Source organism: Canis lupus, chromosome 13 (assembly GCF_003254725.2).
Source record: "Canis lupus dingo isolate Sandy chromosome 13, ASM325472v2, whole genome shotgun sequence".
Taxonomy (NCBI): domain Eukaryota; kingdom Metazoa; phylum Chordata; class Mammalia; order Carnivora; family Canidae; genus Canis; species Canis lupus.
Genome location: NC_064255.1, coordinates 39,676,278 through 39,696,884, shown reverse-complemented (window position 1 = coordinate 39,696,884; position 20,607 = coordinate 39,676,278). Strand labels below are relative to the sequence as shown.

Genomic DNA, 20,607 nt, shown 5'->3' with positions numbered 1-20,607 from the left:
AGAGGGTCACGTACTGCATAAAAACGTAAGAAAACCAACCTGCATTTTTATCCCTAGGAACGTACCCAAAAGAAATAAAAAACCCATGTCTACACAGAGATTCAGTCGTAAGTGTCCATAACGGCATTACTCACCATCATTAAAATGTGGAAGCAACCCAACTATCCAACTGATGGCCAGGTAAACAAAATATGGTCTATACTATACCCAAAGCGTGGAATATTATTCAGTCATAAAAAAGGGAATGGACTACGGACGTGGACTACAACGTAGATGAGCCTTAAGAACAGTATGCTAAATTAAACAAGCCAGATGGAAAAGGCTACATAGTGCATGATTCTGTTTTTGTAAACTGTCCAGAAAAAGGCAAATTTATAGATACGGAAGGCATATCAGGGGTTGCCCGGAGCTGGAGAAGGGAGTGGAGGCTGATGTAAGGGAGCACAAAGGAATGATTTAAGATAAAGCAGAGGTTCCCAACTTAGATTATGGTGACAGTTGCACAAGTCCATAAATTTACTAAAAAGCATTTGAACTACGTATTTACAACAGTTGGATTTTTATGGCACGCAAATCATACTTCAATAAAGCTAGAAAATGTTTGCGTGCCGACCTTGCGTGGGGGCCACACTAACCTTCTCTTTCTCGTTCCAATTTTAGTGTATGTGCTGCCGAAGTGAGCACAGTAAAGCTGGAAAATATTAATAAAATGTACACAGGAGGCATTGGAAAACATTACAAGAAAATAGTAAACTTTAAAAATTTCCTGGAATCACACAGGAGAACGTATGCCTTCCATCTGTGGTCCACAAAAGGAAAAGGCTTCCCCCATCCCCGGTGAGCTCTTGGTCCTGCTCTGTGAGGGGTAGGGGGAGGCCTTGGCAGCTCAGGGACGTCGCGTACTGTTTCACCTCCGCTAACCAGCTCCTGGTGAAGCCCAGCAAGTGATCAGATCCTGCCCCAGTAACCCTGGGAGGGCCCTCAAGGACCATCTTGCACAAACCTCTCATTTAGTTGAAGCTGGGGTTGGGGTGGGGGCGTAGAAACCACAGGAGCTGAGCTCAGCACATCGCAGGTGGTGAGCGGTAAGATGAGCCCATCTCGGGTGTCCTGGTTCTTAATCCAGAGTCATCCGCTGGGTTGTCTTTTCGCATCTCAGCCTTTCTCAGCCTCGATGATCCCACCTGCAGAATGGGGACAGCGATACCTGCCCCTGCCTGCTTCATGGAGCCACATAAAGACCAGATGAGATCAGTCCCAAACCGGAAAGCCCTCGGAGCCCTTGGCTGGCTCAGTCGGTTAAGCATCCAAGTCTTGATTTCAGCTCAGGTCAGGATCTCAGGGTTGAGAGATCGAGCCCCGCCTCGGGCTCCCTGCTGGGTGTGGAGCCGCCCAAGATTTTCTCTCTCCTTCTGCCCTTCTGCACGCCCCACCCTCCACCCTCGCTCCCTCTCTGAAGACAAAACAACAGAAATCCCTCTACTCGTGCAAAGCGTTGTGGTGGTGGTAGTAGCAGGTCAGCTGTGGCTCTAGCTCAGAATCAAGACCAGAGATCTGTAAGACCACACTTCCAGAAAATGCATTCCTCTGTCCTGATGCGAACACGAATCTCTGGCTAAAGTTGCTCCCCAGCATCACGAGGGGGTGGGGATGGGGCAGTGAGGGCACCATTCCTTTAATTTTCCAGAACATTCTCTTTCCAGAACACCATTATCTTCCTGCTGTCCATCCGTGACACTTTAATTACTTCGACGACAATGAAATTTAGTCTGTGTGCATTCAACTATGATTACTCGAATAACAACAATGGAAATGGAGGTTTGATTTAGATATCTATAACCTCAGACTTATTTATTTTACCCCTCTCCTCTGAAAACATATCCGTTCCTGTTGAGACACCAGAAAGGGCCCTCTGGGTCTAATAACACCTGGAAAGCCCCAAGACTGTAAACTAAGCATATTTTGGAGTGTATTCATCTCTCCTGAAGGATCCCCTCAATCCAACGCCCCTCCCCGGGCCTCCTACCACCCACACAGGGGCGGATCTCACCAGGAACCCGCGAAACGAGAGCCCGGCAAACCAGTCATCACCGCTGGCCCAGGAAAAACACCAGGTGCAGAGCACAGCTCAGAATGTGATCTGAGAAAACACATAAATCAAGCGGGTCCCAGGGAGTGAAAGTACAAGTTAGTGAAAAATAACAACAAAGTGACCATGAAATGTTAAATCAGATCAACCCCACAGCCAGCTAATTGCTGAGGCCTCTATGGAAAACCCAGGGTGAAGACTGGCCGATAAGCCAGGAGAAAGCTGGACGAGCATTCTCACCTCCCACATCTGGTTACTTTGCGTATGTTAGGGGGATCGGCCCTTTAACTGTCATATATGCTCCAAACGTATTCCCCCAATTATCTCAGGACCTTGTCATGACTTTCTTAAAATTTTTACCATGCAAATATATTTCATTTCCAGGCAGCTTGAATTATTCGTCTTTTCTCTTGTCTTTCTCTGAATTCTGAGCTGCATTTAGAAAGGATCTTCTCATGCCTACATTATAGGGGAAGTTAGCCATATTTTCTCTGAACACAGGATACCGAGTCTTCCTACCCATCCAAGAACAGGGATTTCTTTCCATTTGTTCAAGTTTACTTTTATGTCTTCCAAGAGTGTCTTAAAGGTTTTTTTTTCCCCTTATAAAATCTGCACATTTATGTCTAAGTGTCACCTCTTTTTTCGTTGTTACATCCTTTTACTTTTTTCGTTGTTACATCCAGGCACCGATTTTGGGTTCTAAATAAAGAGTAACATACTCTTCCCACTCTTCTCATTTCCCTTTGCCCAGGCCACCCGTCTCACTGGCATGACTTGAGGGTGTGTCCGTCGGCCACGTCGGCAGAATAAGAAACAACGGTAGTTCTAAGACAAGATGACATAAGACAGTGGTGAAGAGGGTCTTTGGGTCTTAGCAAGAAAGAATTCACATCTGTCTGGGGGCAAAGATAAGAGTAGCAAGGCTCTCACATATTTAAAAATCTAAAACTGGATTTAACTCGTCTGCTTTCCTCAGTCAAGTAAACTCTATCAATTTCCATGACATCTTGGACAATCTTCTAAATCCTCTTCCCTCGTCTGGGTCTGATATAATACAGCATCCTTAATGAGTAATAGTATTGAGTTACTAAATCCCTTCTATAAATTCTCCTTTCTTCCTATTTCCCTCATACTTTCATGATCCAAACTCCATGCGGCCACAGGGGTCTCTGAGAGATAGTTGTCTCCAAGATTAATCTGTAAAACCAAGCGAAAGGCGGGCCCTGCGAACCGTGCACACATCTCACACGGTACGCTGCTGTCAGCTTTCAGACTCGGGGTCTCTGGATGGTTTTCTCAGGTTAGTACATGGTCCTGCTGAGATCAAGATCAATGGTTAGATTTTATTCCAGACCAGCCAGCTCTCCTTCCTCCCAAAGCTTCTCTTCCAATGGTACTTAGACCCAAACAGGACTGAGTGAGAAATCTGGACAAGTCACATGAAGTCCAATGTTGGAAACGCAACTGGAGGCCGAAGGCAACTGGAGACTCCGAGCCTTTGTCAGGATTGAGAATGAAGACCCCTGCTGGGCCCTTTCGCCGCTTCCTCCACCAGTTCCACTATTGAACTCCTACACACCCTTCAAGGTCAAGCTTAACCATCACCTCTGGTGCATAATTTTTCCCAACACTCCTCTACATCCCAGAGATATAATTGCTCCCTCGTCTGTTTTCCTATTAAATTTTAAGCATACTTCTTTTATCATCTGAATCACATTTTATGACAGCTCTCTCATTATTTGTTTATATCTCTGTCTACCAAGTAGGCTTCAGATCCCCGGAGGCCGGAACCATATTTCATTCATCTCAGCATCCACCACATCTAGCAACGTAATTGAATTAAACTGACCAAAGGGATTTGAAATTTTGTTGTTGTTGTTGTTCTACCCACCATTTGCGATCCATGAGTCACAGCCTCAGCAGGAGGCAGAGCTGAGTTCCACCCAGATCACATCTGCACCAAGGGACACAACCCAGAGCTCCCTGGTCAAGGTGGGCCACGTGCTTCAAAGCCCGTCTCCCTTTCAGCCCACCGACGAACTCTTAATCGGTGAGATGTGAATAGGTATGAGGACTAAATAAGATAGTGCCTCTAAAGCACCTATTGGTGAATATTAATTAGAATACTAGTGACCCTATACTGCACAGGCCAATGAAAACCTTGGATGACGAACAGTAGAGCTCCTGAGTCCAGGGAATTCCTTAATAAATCGCTATGTAGGGGATCCCTGGGGGGCTCAGCAGTTTGGCACCTGCCTTTGGCCCAGGGCGCGGTCCTGGAGTCCCGGGATCGAGTCCCGCGTCAGGCTCCCTGCATGGAGCCTACTTCTCCCTCTGCCTGTCTCTCTGCCTCTCTCTCTCTCTCTCTCTCTGTGTCTCTCATAAATAAATAAATAAATAAATAAATAAATAAATAAATAAATAAATAAATCTTTAAAATAAATAAATAAATAAACTTTAAAATAAATAAATAAATAAATTGCTATGTGAGCCAACAATAGTTTCCCATCCTTTTCCCACCCTTACATGTAGGATATGGAGCACATTCCCAGGGCCATTCCTCTGGACTAGCCGTGTCGTAGATGATGGATCCGGCAATTGCAGGTACACTTGCTGGAACTTTCTGTTTCCTTTCCCTGTGCCTGGAGAAAGCATGCTGGAATGTCTGTGAGTAAAAATGGCACACTTTTTAAAATAACACATCTACTCTTATTATGTGTTTAATGCACAGAACTCAGTTCTTCGTCAGTGCTCATCAAGGACTGCGGCGTACCTCTGTTTCGACCCAGCAGGGTGTTGTGAAACCCAGTTGCTAAGATCCATCATTGTCCAGACGAGCACTTGAGACCGACCGTTGTCACACTGTGAGATGTCCACAGACTCTTCCCCCTACCATATAATTATGAAAAGTGGGCTTGTCAAATGGGCTATCAGAATATTCTCGCGGAGAGCCGTGACAGAATGAGGCTGCGCCGTCTCAGGAGCTAGTGGAAGGCTCAGCATCCTGGCGGGAAAGAGAGGGCAAATTCAAAAACAGAGATAAAAGAGAGTTTGGCGAAGGCCCTACTTACCAAGGCCCCGCCAGCAGGGAATGGCAGGACACCCGTGGGCTAGGGGCAACAGGAGGTCGCTCCGACCGCCTCTGAAGGAGAGAGCGTCGGACGAGCCCGGACCCAGAGAGCGCTGGGGCCCTGCGCCCTCCAGCCACCGACAGGCCAGGGAGGAAGTACCCGAAGGTCTTTCCCCTTCTGCTGCGGGGCCTTCCGTCGGCCAAACCCAACCGGGATCCCCGAGGCATGGGCCGTCCACGCAGGCCCCAACGGCCAGTCCTGGACAGAGGACAGGGTGACGGATGCAAAATGCACGTAGAGACACAGTCAGGAAACATCCAGCACCGCTGCCAACCAGCTCTTTTCTTTTTGATGCTGCATTGTGATTTCTAGCCTACTTTGAGGGGGAACTGGATAGGATTTGAGTGGCTTTCTACTTGGTTTCAAAGAGAAAGCCCTTTCTGTCAGCAGAACTAGGAACAATGGGATCACACGGGTGTCGTTAAACCCTAGAAACACGCGGGGTTTTCATCTCCATCTTAGATAAAAAGATGTCTCAGTTATGTCTTCCCTGGGCCATTTTAATTAACATTGTCAAGAAAGTCCCAAATGCCTGACTCTCTTTATCGTCGTTTTCAGAATATCAATTGGGCAGAATGTACAGGTAAAACTTAACAGAATTTACAGCGAAGGGAAAAGGGAAAAAAAACGGAAAAAGCATAGGAAAATCATAAGGGTTTTTTTTTTTTTCCACCCTCTTCCTTTTTAATTCTTGTTGTACTTACTCAATAGGGTTTTGATGCTGACAGAACTGAAAGGCCTGTGTTCACTCCGACGACACGTCCTGCTCCAGCTGGAATCCCTCTCGGAGAAACAGGCGGAGATCTGGCCGACCGAGCGTCCTTGCCGCGCAGGTGGGGCCTCCACCTGCAGGTCGGTCTCCGCTGACAGTTTTGAGAGGACGCCGAGTATTTGCTCTACTTAGTACGGCGCTTTTATTGATTATTAACATAACAATGTATCCATGCTAATTATACAGAATTTGGAAAATATAAAAATACATAAAGAAAACAGAAGCCACGCATAGCCTCACCTAATGGTGTAACTCTCACGTTTTATTATATTTTCTTTCCCGCTTCCTTTTCTACGTAGAGTTCCCAGGCAGCACGATGCACAGCATGGAGGTTGTCAATCTGTCTTTATTATAGTGAATGTTCTAGAACAATAGTCCTCATATTATCAAGTACGTTTCAAAATAATGAAATTTATGGATGGCATGACATTTCACGTCGGGTTGGGGTCTGCGCCGGGCCTGGGCTGCCGTGCACAGCATCACGGACGGGCTCAAACCACAATCGTGTGTTTCGCACGGCTCTGGAGGCTGGGATTCCAAGATCGGGGTACCAACGGCTGAGATGTGGGAAAGGCCTTCCCCCTGCTGTACAGAGTCACGTCTTGGCCTTGGCCCCTCGCGGGGTGCAGAGAGAGAGCACTGACTCTCCCCCCCTTAATGAGGGCGCTAATCCCACCACAGGGACCCTTCCATCCTGGTCCTGACGGAATCACCTCCCCAGAGCCCCCTCCTAACATCCCTGGGGCTGGGCTTTCAACGCGGAGATGGACTGGACTGCGTGTGCAGCCCACGGCACCCAGCTCCACCCTATGGATCCAGCCAGGCCCCAGCACCAAAGAACACTTGGCTTTTCCCAATTTAGGTGTATCCAATGTCCTTACCACTACCAAGACTGCGGTGAACGCCTTCATTCATGGTGTTTCCCAATCTATACATTTCAGCTCTTGCCGGATTGCCATCCAAAGAGGTCTTGCGCCGTGACGCTCCCACGCACAGGATAGGACACGGGACCATTAAGATGACTCGTGTCCATCTCCGGTAAAGGCATTCTGCTGTTGTCTCAACGGACATCTCTTTGTTCGGTGAGGGCAAGCGCTTTCACGCATCACAGGCCATTTCACACCCTCCTTTGTGAGGTGTCTGCTCCTGCACTTTGGCAGCTGAACTTTCCTCCAGATTTTTGTTCCTCTCCTGAGGATCACAAAACTTTACACGACTTCATCCCAATTCATGGAGTGTTTTCAGATGGTTGGTAGCTTTTAACAGAGCGAGCTGATTCCAAAAAATGTCATTCCAGTTTGGTTTTTGACAGAGAACGGCTATACGCTCAGCTGAACGCTGCCCAGACTGTTTTCCAGAACCGTAAGTAAAGTCATCTTAATTGTCTCTCTGAATATATTAAAATACACAGTAGCCTACAGTCTTTAGTTCATAAATCCAAAGCTCTTGGAAACACATTTGTTTTGTGGGCCTCTCTAGGCCTAATTAGGACTATATGATCCTTTTTAGGTACTGGGGAGAGTGAGAAAAAAAATAGTTTGGTCAAGCATAGGCCTCTCGACGTGAGTTCTCAACTTGATACAAAGCCCAGAAACGTTACAACGAATGCGTCCTCGAGGGCCCGGGGGGGGGGGGGTTTCCTACCGTTTCTAGGGTGGGTGATGATGTATGTCTACGCTTGGGCACACCTTGCTGGGGCTTCTCGAAGTTAGCAAACCCAAAGGAGGGGCGGAGAAAACCAATGGGAGTTAAGTGCATAGCCTCACTTCCCTGGTGAAGTGACCCGTGGTAGCAAGTGGCATCCATCCAGGGCTTTCCGTTTTACAAAGCACTTTCTCGTACATCCCCTCATCGGGTACAACCACCACATGGGATGTTGGAAAGCATCACCCTCAATCTGCAGGGACGGTCAAACGACTTGCTCAGCGTCACACAGCTGACACGTGGTAGTGGGTGCTCAGACTCCTGGCTTCTGAGTGCCCATGCCGTCCCAACCGTATTTTTCTGAGCACCCGTTAGAAATGCCATAGGATGAGACAAGAATAGGAAAAAGAACAACAACGACCCACACGCAGATTACAACACGATCACCATCATGCCCAACCGTCTGGAGAGGAGAAATCTGAGAGATTTGTGCAATCTTTTCAGTGAGAAGCGACATTCCTGGTCTTTGCATTATATGGTTACTCTCCCCTCTGAGCAATCATACTCGCTGTGTCCTGGTGAAGATGCAACGTCTCTGTCTTCGCTCCGTCCGCCCAGCTTGGCCTCCCACGGCATTATAGTTGCTGTCGGCTCCACGGAAGGCTGTAGGGTGTGCTCGGCCAGAGCAAGTGACTACACAGCAGGATGAGAAACCCTGGAAAACCGGAGTGCTCAGTCGGTTAAGCACCTGCCTTCGGCTCAGGTTGTGATGCTGGGGTCCTGGGATGGAGCCCCAAGTCGGACTCCCCACTCAGCTTCCCCCTTTCCTTCTCCCCCCCCACCCCTCAAGCTCTCTCAGATAAATAAAATCTTTAAAAAATGAATTCAAAATTAACAAATGTGGAAAACCACATTGCAGCGGTGAAGGTGCCTCTCCTGCAGGAGTCCGCAGACCCTTCTCATCAGAATCATATGGGTCACATTTGAGGGATTTCTGAGGCTGACAACAAACCTAAAAGGATATTTTTGCTAGACCTCAGGCCTAGGATGGTCCCGATGGTGGATTTGGAATTATCTCTCACAATCTGTTTTCACTGGGGACCTGGATGCCTGATGGTGAATGAAAACGAGCTACGTTTCTTCTTAACATACACGTATGTGCCCACACAGATTTCCTAAGCATCGTTGTGCTTGCTGGTGGAAAGGGAATTCAGATTCTAAATCCCTGTCCTCGTTACCAGGAAGATGCAAAACAATGAACCGGTTTCAGCCCTATTAAAGGCTTGCTTATTAGAACATACTGCCCGGTTTCTACTCAGAAAACCTCACCCAGGATGTCACAGCCTGTGGTCGGAGGCCTCTAAATGAGCCGATACTGAAACCCACCACAGCCACCCAGGAATGGGCGTCTGCCCGGGGTAATTGTCTGTGGGCAGGTAACTACTGAGGGAGTCGTGACACCCTGGGGCCCACGCAGCTCTCCTCTGGTTACCACCTGGCTGAGCGCAATACGAGAGGGAGGGAGTCTTGTTCCCACCGCCTCTAAAGGGACCCACAATCTCTCTTGGTGCTGTGACAATCCAGGGAACACAACCCCAACCTCAAGTAGCAACGAGAAGGAAGTCTGGGCAGCTCTGCTGTGGGTGTGGGACTCCCAACTCCCTCCCGTTCTCCCTCCTGCACCTTCGGCCCTGGTGACCAGCATCGCCATCCTTCCAGAAAAGCCACCAAGATGGTGTCAGAATGGGAATTAAAATCCAGACTGTGCTCTCTCCACATCGTCCCACTGTCACCTACCAACCGGGGAGTTTTTATCAGGCCTGACCAAAATATCTGCCACGTGGGGTCTGGAGGATTTGGCTCTCTCAAGTTCCATGGTTCTAAAATAAGAGCGATATCTTTACCTGACAAAGGTGTTTGTCTGCCATCAAATGGCAAGGTCTACCCATTACCTCGTATTTACCCAACTTTTAAATCCAGAGCACGGAAGCTGGGCCTCATTTTAGCGTGTAGGGACATTCCCACATCACTTTTATGGGACATTCAGGAGTCTGGGAGCTGGGACGGAAAAAACACGCACTTACTCACAATAGTCCAACACGCCAGATAAAGGCCTGCCGAGAATTGTGCAACCCAAACGCAACTCCATCGGAGCTGGCCATCCTCAGGCACATAGTGAAGGTCAAGTACTATCTGGGGATGTCATGCATGTTTTATTTGGAGGGGCTATTCGGTTAACTTTGGGTCCGTTTTCCATTCTTCTTAACATCCAAAGATAAAATAAACCTCATGAGCAAATTTTAAATTTTTCAAGTTTAAAAATGTCTCTCCCGGCATTCAGAAGCAAACAACCCTTTAGCGGTGATAAAAAAAATAATAATAATAATAATAATTACACAACAAGAACAATTATCTTCAGGCTGCCACTGAGTGATTTCAAACCATCACGATCCGAAGGTAACGTACAGAGAACTAGGAGATTTAGATTTACATTCACATCACATGTTTATTAGCAATGGGCGAGACTGGTTATCTTCTAGGTCCGTAAATCTATCCTTACTAATTGCCCCTAGACTTTTCAATTAGGTGAACGGATTAATCCCACTCTGTCCTCCTTTTAAGCCAGTTTGACTCAAGCTTCTCATACTTGTATGTCACTGAGATCTGATGAATACAGCACCACAGAGACTACGCTGATCAAGAAAACTAGAAAATAGGTCTCTTTTGATTATCTATTAAGTAACTTTTATAACTAATCAAAGCATACGGCAACTTTGTGACGATAATTTCCTGCGGTAGTTCTACAAATGGGGTTTTTAAGTCAGAAAAAAACTAATTCTGCAGATTTATGTGTCATGATTACGCTCCATATTTTGAATCAAATGATCGTGGGGAGAAAGGGGAATGGAGAGGGCCATCTTCATCAGTCCCAAAAGGATGGTTATTTGATTTTGTGTGTGTGGGTGGGGGGGGGGGAGATTTCTCTCTTGTCTCCCCTATTTTTAATTTGTAACTTTCATCCCCAGCCCCCCCATTTAGCTCCCATCCTGATAATCCCTAATCAAACAGCCCATCAGCACTTTGCTTCGTCTAGCAACAGAAGATAGATTTTGAATCTTCTGACATTATTTAGCAAAAAAAAAAAAGGCATATCTCTGCTTATGTTTAAAACTTCTGAATCATTGTTATAAGTAAAGCAGTATTTCAATTTAGTGACTCAGGTAATCTGTAAACAAGCAAATAAGGAACGTGTTTCAAAGATTCCTTAGCTAGTCGATTTTACAAAACCCGGGACATATTTGCCCGAAAACATGATCTTTCTTTGGTGGATAGATTCCTAGGACACCCCCCCCCCGCCCCCCAGGACTCCTTTACCCATAAGCAGGTGTATTTTACTCTGAACACTTGCCCCCAGTCCTTCAGGGCCCACATGCCAGGGCCGCGTCCCATCTCAGACCCGACAGGTGACCCCAGTACACCCTCCAGCAAAGTGGGTCTGTTGACACCCACCCTTTTAAGGAAGAAACGGAATAATGAAAATAAAGCATTGAATACAGGGCTGGGCTCAGCATGGTGACGACAACCAAGACGGGGCGGCAAAGGCTCGGAGCCCCGGGACCCTCAGCAGCCAAAGGGTGAAGCCAAAGAGAGAAGCTTCCTGCAGCGTCTGCGCCCCGCACGGACTGCGGGCTCCGGCGCAGGCCTCCCACCGGCTGCGGCTGCTTTGGTTTGTCCCCTTAGCATTTGCACTTTTATTTATTTTTTTGAGAATCTTTATTAATGTCAGCTGAGTTAACATACCCTCCCTAGTTAGCAGGGGCAGCGCGCAGCGACGCGCTGACGACCCCAGCGCCTGGGGCCGCCTGCCACGCAGCCCGGGCCTCGGCGGCTCCACAGCTGCTCCTCCCTGCGCACCGCACCTCCCTGCGCCTCCCTGCGCCTCCCTGCGCCTCCCTGCGCCTCCCTCCGCACCGCACCTCCCTGCGCCCTCCCCTGAGGACACCCTCCACCCGGGGGCACCCACCCCTGGGGACACCCTCCACCCGGGGGCACCCTCCCCTGGGAGCACCCTCCACCAGGGGGCACTCTCCCCTGGGAGCACCCTCCCCCCGGGGGCACCCTCACCTGAGGACACCCTCCCCCCGGGGGCACCCTCCCCTGAGGACACCCTCCACCCGGGGGCACCCTCCCCTGGGAGCACCCTCCACCAGGGGGCACTCTCCCCTGGGAGCACCCTCCACCAGGGGGCACCCTCCCCTGAGGACACCCTCCACCCCGGGGGCACCCTCCACCCAGGGGCACCCTCCCCTGGAAGCACCCTCCCCCGAGGACACCCTCCACTGGGAGCACCCTTCCCCCGGAGGGGAAGGGGGTGGGGGGGTCCCGGAGCTTCGTGGGTGGAGGTGGGGGAGGGGGTGGGGGTCCCGGAGCTTCATGGGAGAGGGTCAGGGTGGGGGGTCCCGGAGCTCCCGAATGCCCTGGCCCCACTGAGGGAAGGCGGGCATAGCTTCCAGGCCCATGCATCCCACAAAGCCCATCCGCAGCCCCACTGGAGCTCCTGTGTTATGGGGTCAGAGCTGGCAGACGCTGTCAAGCGGTGGCCCTGTGGGAGGGACAGTGGAGCTGCGAGGCCTCGGCAGCCCCGGGCAGACCCCGTGTGCAGAGGGCACAGGACAGGCCAGTGCGCAGGGCCCAACCTCGTGGGAGCAGCGGCGGGGCCCTCGCAGCCACGGGTGGACACCTCCTGAGGTCGGTGCCAGGCGGGTTCCACACGTTGTGACCGAGCCAGGCCACCGGGTGGCCCTGGGCTCGGGTGGGTGTCGTGGGCGCTCGCAGGGCCACCCTGGGCCCACGGTGGGGACCACTAGCCGCTGCGAGCACCCTGGGCCGTTTGGGGGCAGCAGGAACAACCCCGCGGGATGCAGGAAGGTGGTGGCAGCCGGTGGTCTTCCCCAGGAGTGTACAGAAGGAGGCCCTGGCGTGCCCTCTGGGGTCCCCGACAGAGGACACCCCCGACCCTGAGCATGCACCAGATGGTGGTCACGCGGCCAACGTGGCTTCGTGGAAGTTCCCACCGTGAGGCTCCCACAGCCTGAGCACCTGGGGCCTGAACAGCCGTCCCCGCCTCGCCCTGCTGCTCCCCAGGCCACCAGTGGGAAACGGGGAGCTCCCCCAGGTGGGCCGGGGCCTCGTCGGTCAGCAGCTGGCCCTGGGCCTACACGGGCTCCTGGCCATGCTCCTCCGGGTGCTGCCCTCGGCGAAGGCTGGCCCAGGTGGGGGGGCCGCTGGACCAGGGAGGCCGGGCAGGAGGCCAGGCAGGAGGCCGCGGCGGCCCAGCGGCTGCAGACTCGGGAGGCCTGGCCCAGGTTCCCTCCAGCGGCCTGGAGGCGGGAGGAGGGTTGGGTCGTCAGGGCACGGGGGTCAGCGCCCTTCACCCGCCCGAAGGTCAGGAGGAAGGGAGCTCCTGGCCCGGCCACCTGCCTGCCGGGCGCAGCCATGGGGGGTGGAGGGGACAAGCGGGCAGGTGCTCCAGGGCGCCACTCGCTGTCCCAGGGTAGGTGGGCCTCACCCCGGAGCCCGCCCCCGTGGACACTTGGCCCTGACTGCAAAACACGGGCGGTGACAGGCTGCGCAGGGGGGCAACGGCTCAGAGCGCCTTCCCTCAGCCTTTTCGAAAGAAAAAGTTCAAGAAAAAGAGAGAGCCCCACGAAACCCACCCAGGGGTTCCATCAGCTCTCCCCACTCAGCACTTGCCCTTTGCTTCCGTTTTTCTCCCCCTTTATTACCCTTTTTTGGCCCGCGGGGTCTTCCAAGTGCTAAGCGTCCCTTTGCTCCTCTGAAGTTCAGACAGCAAGGGGGGCTGTTGCTCTCCCAGGACAAGCCCCACCGGCTTGCAGCCAGCACCCGCTTCCCGGTCCCTGCGGATCTCGGCCCGCTGCCCGCGCATCCGGTCGCGTGTGGCTTCCCCGGATAGTCACTGAGCATCTGTGTGCACCAGGCACCACCTGGGCTCGAAGAACACGATGGCGACGTGACCCCAAGCTTCTGAAACTTAGTCTGATTGGTGGTAGAAACAAAAAACAATAATATTATTTATTGTTGAAAGATTCTGAAAGATAATACTTTTTATAGTCATGGCAGCTCATAGGAGAGATTCCCAGTCTCACCCTGGAGGGTGGGGGTGACACCAGGTTGCAGTAATGCTCTCTGCTCCATGCCCTCCCCGTATCTCTGCTCCTGTCGTGGTTTTGAGTAAGGGACACGCGGGGCTGGGCAGAGAGGGACGGGCAGGGGCATGGAATCAGGCTCACAAAACAAAGTCCCAAAATGCTGAGATGTAAGGAAACCAGAGATAAGGGGACAAACCAGACCACCCTGCCCTGGGTGTGGGTGGGAAGATACTTTTCCTGTGATGGTCGCCTGCAACCAACAAGGAATAACCGGACCCTAGGGGACCCCTGGTGGCTCAGCGGTTTGGCGCCTGCCTTTGGCCCAGGGTGCGATCCTGGAGTCCGGGATAGAGTCCCGCGTCGGGCTCCCAGCGTGGGGCCTGCTTCTCCCTCCTCCTGTGTCTCTGCCTCTCTCTCTCTCTCTCTCTCTAGGTCTATCATGAATAAATAAATAAATCTTTAAAAAAAAAAAAAGGAATAACTGGAACCCCAGGAGGAAGGAAGCCGTTAAGGATGTTCTCACCAGTCCTCGCTCAACCCGGGACATCACAAGAAGGATAAGGCCGCAGGCTCCCTGGGCAGCTCTAATTAAAGGCTGTCCCTGGAGGCGCACGTGGGCAACCCTGTGGGGACTCCCCTCACCCCCCAGAGCTTTCTCTGCGTCCTTGCTTAATCGACTTCTATCCCTTTACTCTCCTTTGCGAGATTTATTCCTCGACTCCGTGAGATGAGAGCCTCGCTCTCCTGCTGCATTTTCATCAGCTTTGGGCTTGCCTGCGTGGCCTGCCTTGGCCAGTGGCTCACGGGTGACCTGCTGGCCTAACCGGGACCCGAGAGCCCTCACCCGCTCCCACCTGCCCACAGGGCGACGCAGAGCCACCCCGAACCTCAGCCACAGCCACCCCTCGGGCCTGGGAACAATAATAATCATTAAGCCTCTCATGAGCTTTCGGGATGGGTGGGGCCCCTGGAGTGAGGCTGGAAGGCGGAAAAAGGAGCCTGGGAGCTGGGGAGGCTCCCGAAGATCCCAGCCGGGAGCCGGCCGCCTGCAGCGGGTCCGTTCAGAGAATTGGTCAGGCTGTGAGAATTTCGACGGCACCCAGGGAACTCGGACCAGCTGGTCTGGGAAACGGTTCCTTTTTATTGTCAGACTTCCCAGCCAGTAGAAGATTCTCAAGTAAGATAACAGCCTGGAGACAAAGACGAGGTCAAGGGTCTGGCCCTCAATGTACGGCTTAGAGACAAAGACCAGCCCTGGACACTGCCGGGTCCGCCAGGTCCTCAAGGCAATGACCAAACTCTAGAAGAAACAAGGTGGCAGCTGGGGCAGGGTTCTCAGACCTTAACCTGCTGCACAGCCACCTGCAGGCCTTGCTCACACAGGTACTTTGGCTCCACCCCTGGAGGGTGGGAACCAACAGGTGTGAGAGGAGCCCAAGGACGTGGGGCTCCAGGCAGCTCCTGGTGATGCCGATGCTGCACGTTGGGGTCACCCTGGTCTACAAGGAGATCCTTGGAGCCGGACAACCGGGTTCCTAGAAGATGTAAGGGCATCACCCCACCGCAGCCCAATATGCCCGGACTGACAGCAACTACGGAGATGGACAGACGGAGCGACCGCGACGGGGACAGAGAAGCACGTCCCAAATGAACTTTGACACACAGGCAGACTAAAATTTAAAATAATAAAAAAAAAGCTCATAAAGATGTTTTCCCCACTGTATTCCTTTAATTTTCTTGTTTACAAAAAAAAAAAAATTTCTTTTTTACCACGGATCTATGTGCTGAGAAATCGTGCCCTTAAAATGTAATGGGACTGGAAGGAATTTGGTTGGAACCATGTTATTCAAGGCTTTGAACTTCTGGGGTAAATGCTAAAATCATAGAGTAAGCATTTATCAAAGCTAGATTTAAAAGTTCTATCAACTGAAAACCCAGTTAAACACTATTGCAATTTTCTTAAATGAAAACAATTATGAACCATCAGACTTGCATAAAGCCTGTACCCAGACATTAGTCTTTCATTTTCTCCGTGCTTCTGACTTCTTCTAAAGAGATTTTTCTTGGACTAATATGTTAACCACTAATTACACAAATTATACTAATTACACAAATGTTTTCACTGAGGGACACCTTGTTTAATCTGACATACTCAGGAAGATCTGGGGAAATTAAAATACCAATTTCAATCTACTACTACTACCAAGATAATATCTGTTATAAATTATTCTAAATAACATATATTTTGGTCCAAACCTGGAATTGCTAAAATTCCTAAAACGATGATGCATAAGGAAGTATATATGGAATCAAATTTTAGTTGGTCTTTTTTTTATTATTTATTCATTAGAGACACAGGCAGAGGGAGAAGCAGGCTCCATGCAGGGAGCCCGACGCGGGACTCGATTCCGGGACCCCGGGTCACGCCCTGAGCCAAAGGCGGCGCTAAACGACTGCCCCTGTTTGTTTTCATTTGTAAACTCAGAAAGGTTCTCTGAAACCTTCCTAACACTGGGTATGTATTATCATTAAAATATTTTGCCACTTTATAAAAAAAAAAAAAAAAACTCAGAAAGGTTTTTTTCTGACAGTCTTATGGGCAGAATCACTTCAGGCCTTGACTGAAACCGACTGCAATCGTGGGAAACGTCAGATGGCCTGCGAGCCGCCCCGTGGACTCCAGGTTGGAAGCATTCTGAGAAATTTGCTCAGATGCCCCCAAAAAGGGTATATTTTCTCAAGCCTTTTGCAGAGTGGCCAGATGATGGAAATGAAGGACAACCTTTCTCCCACTGCCATTTGCCCTGGGCTGACGTATTGTCCCCAATTCTTTCTTCCTGCCCTGCCACGGCCTCGCTATGGGTGCCCTCTGACGGCGGGCTTGATACTTCAATGGGATGCCTTGATACGGCCAATGGGATGTGGGCAGAAACAGGAGCGTTTCACACGGAAGTATTTATTTCCGTTATTTTCTTCCCGCTTGTCCAGCTCTGCAAGCTTGGGTACAGGAGATAACTGATCACTTTTGTCTAGAGGCCTCTGGCATGTGGGGACCGCGGAGATCATGGCATCGTGATGTTGTGATTGAGTGACACTCTTTGAAGCGCTGGGTAGGGCTAAGGACATTTTACGTGTTGGAGGGGGGTGAGTAATTGTAACCCAAAGGGTGGACTGTGAGTGGCCTGTGCTGCCCAATGGCCTCCCGGTTCTCTATCCTCCCCCGTGCATCCTTACCCTCCCTAGGGCCTCATCCTGGCTTTTGACTGTGGGCTAGCCACGGGGCTTCCTCTGGCTACGTACCTGTGAGCCCTGGCCCCGGGACATCCCACGCGTCTCCGCTCACCCGCTCATACCTCTGCCTTTGCCATGAACGTGGGTGCCGGCTCTCCCACGGGTCCCAGAGAGGTTGTGAAACGTGGGGCGAGTGTGTAAGGCCACCGTGGGGAGCAGAGCAGCCCTCGCCCCGAGCCCCGGAGCACAGCCACCCAGCCCACCCAGCCCTGCCCGAAGCCCGCGTGACCCCCAGGGACACGCTTGTGGCTTCCAGCTACCGAGTGTCGAGAGGCTGGTCAGATGGCAGAGGCTGACGCCCGTGGAGGAAAGCAGAGGAAAGCAGCCTTCCCGCAGAAAGCGTCGACGAAGCCGAGAGTCCGGCCCGGAGTGGAAACGGCAACTAAGCCCACGGAGAGATGCTCGAGGTGCTCAGTCGTCGTCGGGGAAAGGCCAACTATAACCGCAGCCCAGTGCCAGCGCATCCCTGCGGCAACAAACAGAAACCAGGGCGCGGGGCAAGGGGAGCCCTCGAGCACCGTTAGCGGGCGCGCCGGGGGGCACAGCCACTCTGGGCAGCTTTGCGGGTCTCAGGAAGCTGCGCACGGTCCCCCGGGCAGTCTCGCCACGGCGCCCTCGGTGTTTATCCACGGACAGAACCTGCGCACGGAGGTTAATGCAGCTCTTTCCCGAACGGCCCAAGCCGAGAAGCAAGCAGGCTGTCCCCTGGTACGTGGACGGCTAAGCAGACCGTGCCGCATCCCCCGCAACCGCGCCACGAGAAACACGCAGGACACCTAAGTGCAAATCGCTTGTGAGCGAGGCCCGCCGGCCAGGCCTCCAACCACGTGAAGTTCTGGGAGCAAGACTCACGGGGGACGCATGATGGTCCCGAGCGGCCGAGGCTCGGGGCGTAGAGTGGGGCACGGCAGGCTGGTGCACAGGGGACTTCAGGGCGGTGGAACTGTCCCGTGAGGTCCCGCACGACGTCCTGCGCTGGGCAGAGCCACACAATCTACAACACAACAGTGGGCCCCGATGCAAACGGTGGGGTGAGTCCATAACAATGTATCGCTGTTGGTTGGTGAGCGGTGACAGGTACCGGGCGACGTGCCACTGTGGTGGAACCGGCTGCAGTAGAGAGGAGGTACGTGGACGAGGCCCTGAACTTCCTGTTCCGGTTTTCTATGACCCTAAACCTCTTCTAAAAAAAATTAAGGTCCATTTTTACAAACTCAAAAAAAGAAAAAAAGAAAAAAAAAAGGTATGAAGGACCCTAGACAGTCTGAAAACAAAAACAAAAAACCAACAAACCAACCGGGACAGGATTTAGCCATGGAGAGTAAGGAAGTACGGTAGGGCAGAGGCGTAGACGGGGCTGGGTGTCAGGAGGGAGCTGCACCCGGTGCCTCCGGCAGGGAGGCCGTGAAGCTGCGGCTCCCAGGACGCACTTGCTCCCTCGGTGCCGCTGCCCTCTCCGCCGGGATCCGGGTCTGCCTTCGAGGCCCAGGAGGGACAGGTGCCGGGAGGCGGCGGGATCCAGGCAGGGTGCCCGCAGAGGACGTGAATAAATAAAATCTTTTTAAAAAAAAAAAAAAGAAAAGAAAAAGGAAAAGGGCAGGCTTCGGAGCACTTCCGTGGGGCTGCAGGCCTGGGGCCCAGAGCCATGAGGTCCGCAAAGCAGGGGGCCCGGGGGCCGCCTCCCGCAGCTGACCCGACCCCACGCCCGCCCGTCCCGCTGTCCTTCCTTTCCCAGTAAACCAGTGGTGCAAGGAGTAAACTGCTGCTCTGCGAGCTGCCCGGGCGGGGGGCGGGCGTGGGAAGCTCCATCACAGCGCGCTGGGCACGAGGAGTCACCAACCCGGGCCTACAGGCGGGTCTGGGGGGTGGGAGGCGGCAGCGCCTTAAGACCAGATCCCCAGCCGGCGGGGACGATGCCACCTCGGGGGGATGGCGTCAGAAGGAGCTGGATCGTAGGACGGCCGACGGGGGCCACACACCTGCAGTCACAGGCGGGGGAAGGGGTCCCCGCAGAGGCTCTGACCCCCTCATGGGGGCTCCACCCCGTGGTCTGACCACCTCCCAAAGGCCCACTTGTGATGCCATCACCTGGGGACAGGCTTCGACCCTCGACTGAGGGACGCACACACGTTCCTCTGTGGCTCTGAGTTGGGGAGTCCTACTGTCACCCTGACAACCATGGGGAGTCACCTGGGGCGTCATGTGCACCTACCCCCGCCCCGCACCGCGCTCCGGAAGGCTGGGGCCCGAGCGTGCATCTCCAGGGCCCCCTCGCCGCTGGCCTTCGGGCGGGTTAGGCCAAGAGGAGATGCATGGGCCGCTAGAGGTAAACACCCCCCATTGGGGGCTACAGGGCCACAGCTCACGGCTGACCCCTCCCTGACACAGCGGCCTCCCCCCCAGCTCTCAGCACCGGGAGCAGCGTCCCCTGTCCCTCCCTAAGAGTGGTCCTGGCATAGAGCATCCCTGCGTGGGCCCCTGGCCTTGACTGCACACCCAAAACAGCCTCCCCCTTAAAGCCTTCATTCAAACCAATGGGAGTGAACTTAGTGCCCCTCAGGGCCCACGGCTATGGTGGGTTAGCTTAGACGAGGACGGTAGGGGCTGACAGGGGAAACAGCGGGAGAGACACCTCGAGGTGGGCTTGACCACGGGACATGGGCTCAGCAGGGACCAGGGAGGGGAGTGCAGGTAAGACAAGTGCTGGGATTCGCCTAGACCCCGGGTGGATGGGGACCAAGTGCTTGGGGTCCTCCTAGGCCCCGGGTGGATGGGGACCAAGTGCTTGGGGTCCTCCTAGGCCCCGGGTAGATGGGGACCAAGTGCTCGGGGTCCTCCTAGGCCCCGGGGTGGATGAGGACCAAGTGCTGGGGGTTCTCCTAGGCCCCAGGTGGATGGGGACCAAGTGCTCCGGGTTCCCCTAGGCCCCAGGGGATGGGAACCAAGTCCTGGGGGTCCTCCTAGGCTCAGGGTGGATGGGGGCCAAGTCCTGGGGGTCCTCCTAGGCCCCAGGGTGGATGAGGACCAAGTTCTGGGTGTCCTTCTAGGCCCCGGGGTGGATGAGGACCAAGTGCTGTGGGTTTTCCTAGGCCCCGAGTGGATGGGGACCAAGTGCTTGGGGTTCTCCTAGGCCCCGGGTGGATGGGGACCAAGTGCTGGGGGTTCTCCTAGGCCCCGGGTGGATGAGGACCAAGTGCTGTGGGTTTTCCTAGGCCCCGGGTGGATGAGGACCAAGTGCTGGGGGTTCTCCTAGGCCCCGGGTGGATGAGGACCAAGTGCTGGGGGTTCTCCTAGGCCCCGGGTGGATGGGGACCAAGTGCTTGGGGTTCTCCTAGGCCCCAGAGGGATGAGGACCAAGTGCTTGGGGTCCTCCTAGGCCCCGGGTGGATGAGGACCAAGTGCTGGGGGTTCTCCTAGGCCCCGGGGCAGATGAGGACCAAGTCCTGGGGGTCCTCCTAGGCTCAGGGTGGATGAGGACCAAGTGCTGGGGGTCCTCCTAGGCACTGG

At 53.1% G+C, this 20,607-nt stretch overlaps 1 long non-coding RNA gene and 1 pseudogene across 1 annotated transcript; both read right to left on the bottom strand.

Moving 5' to 3' along the window:
- Positions 1–584: 584 nt before the first annotated feature.
- Positions 585–684, bottom strand: LOC112662573 (U6 spliceosomal RNA; annotated as a pseudogene).
- A 5,639-nt stretch (positions 685–6,323) lies between these two features.
- Positions 6,324–8,443, bottom strand: LOC112662231 (uncharacterized). Its single transcript, XR_003138276.3, has 2 exons — positions 6,877–8,443; positions 6,324–6,580 (listed from the first exon to the last, which is right to left on the bottom strand). It is a non-coding gene; the product is annotated as an uncharacterized LOC112662231 (long non-coding RNA).
- Between the last annotated feature and the right edge of the window lie 12,164 nt (positions 8,444–20,607).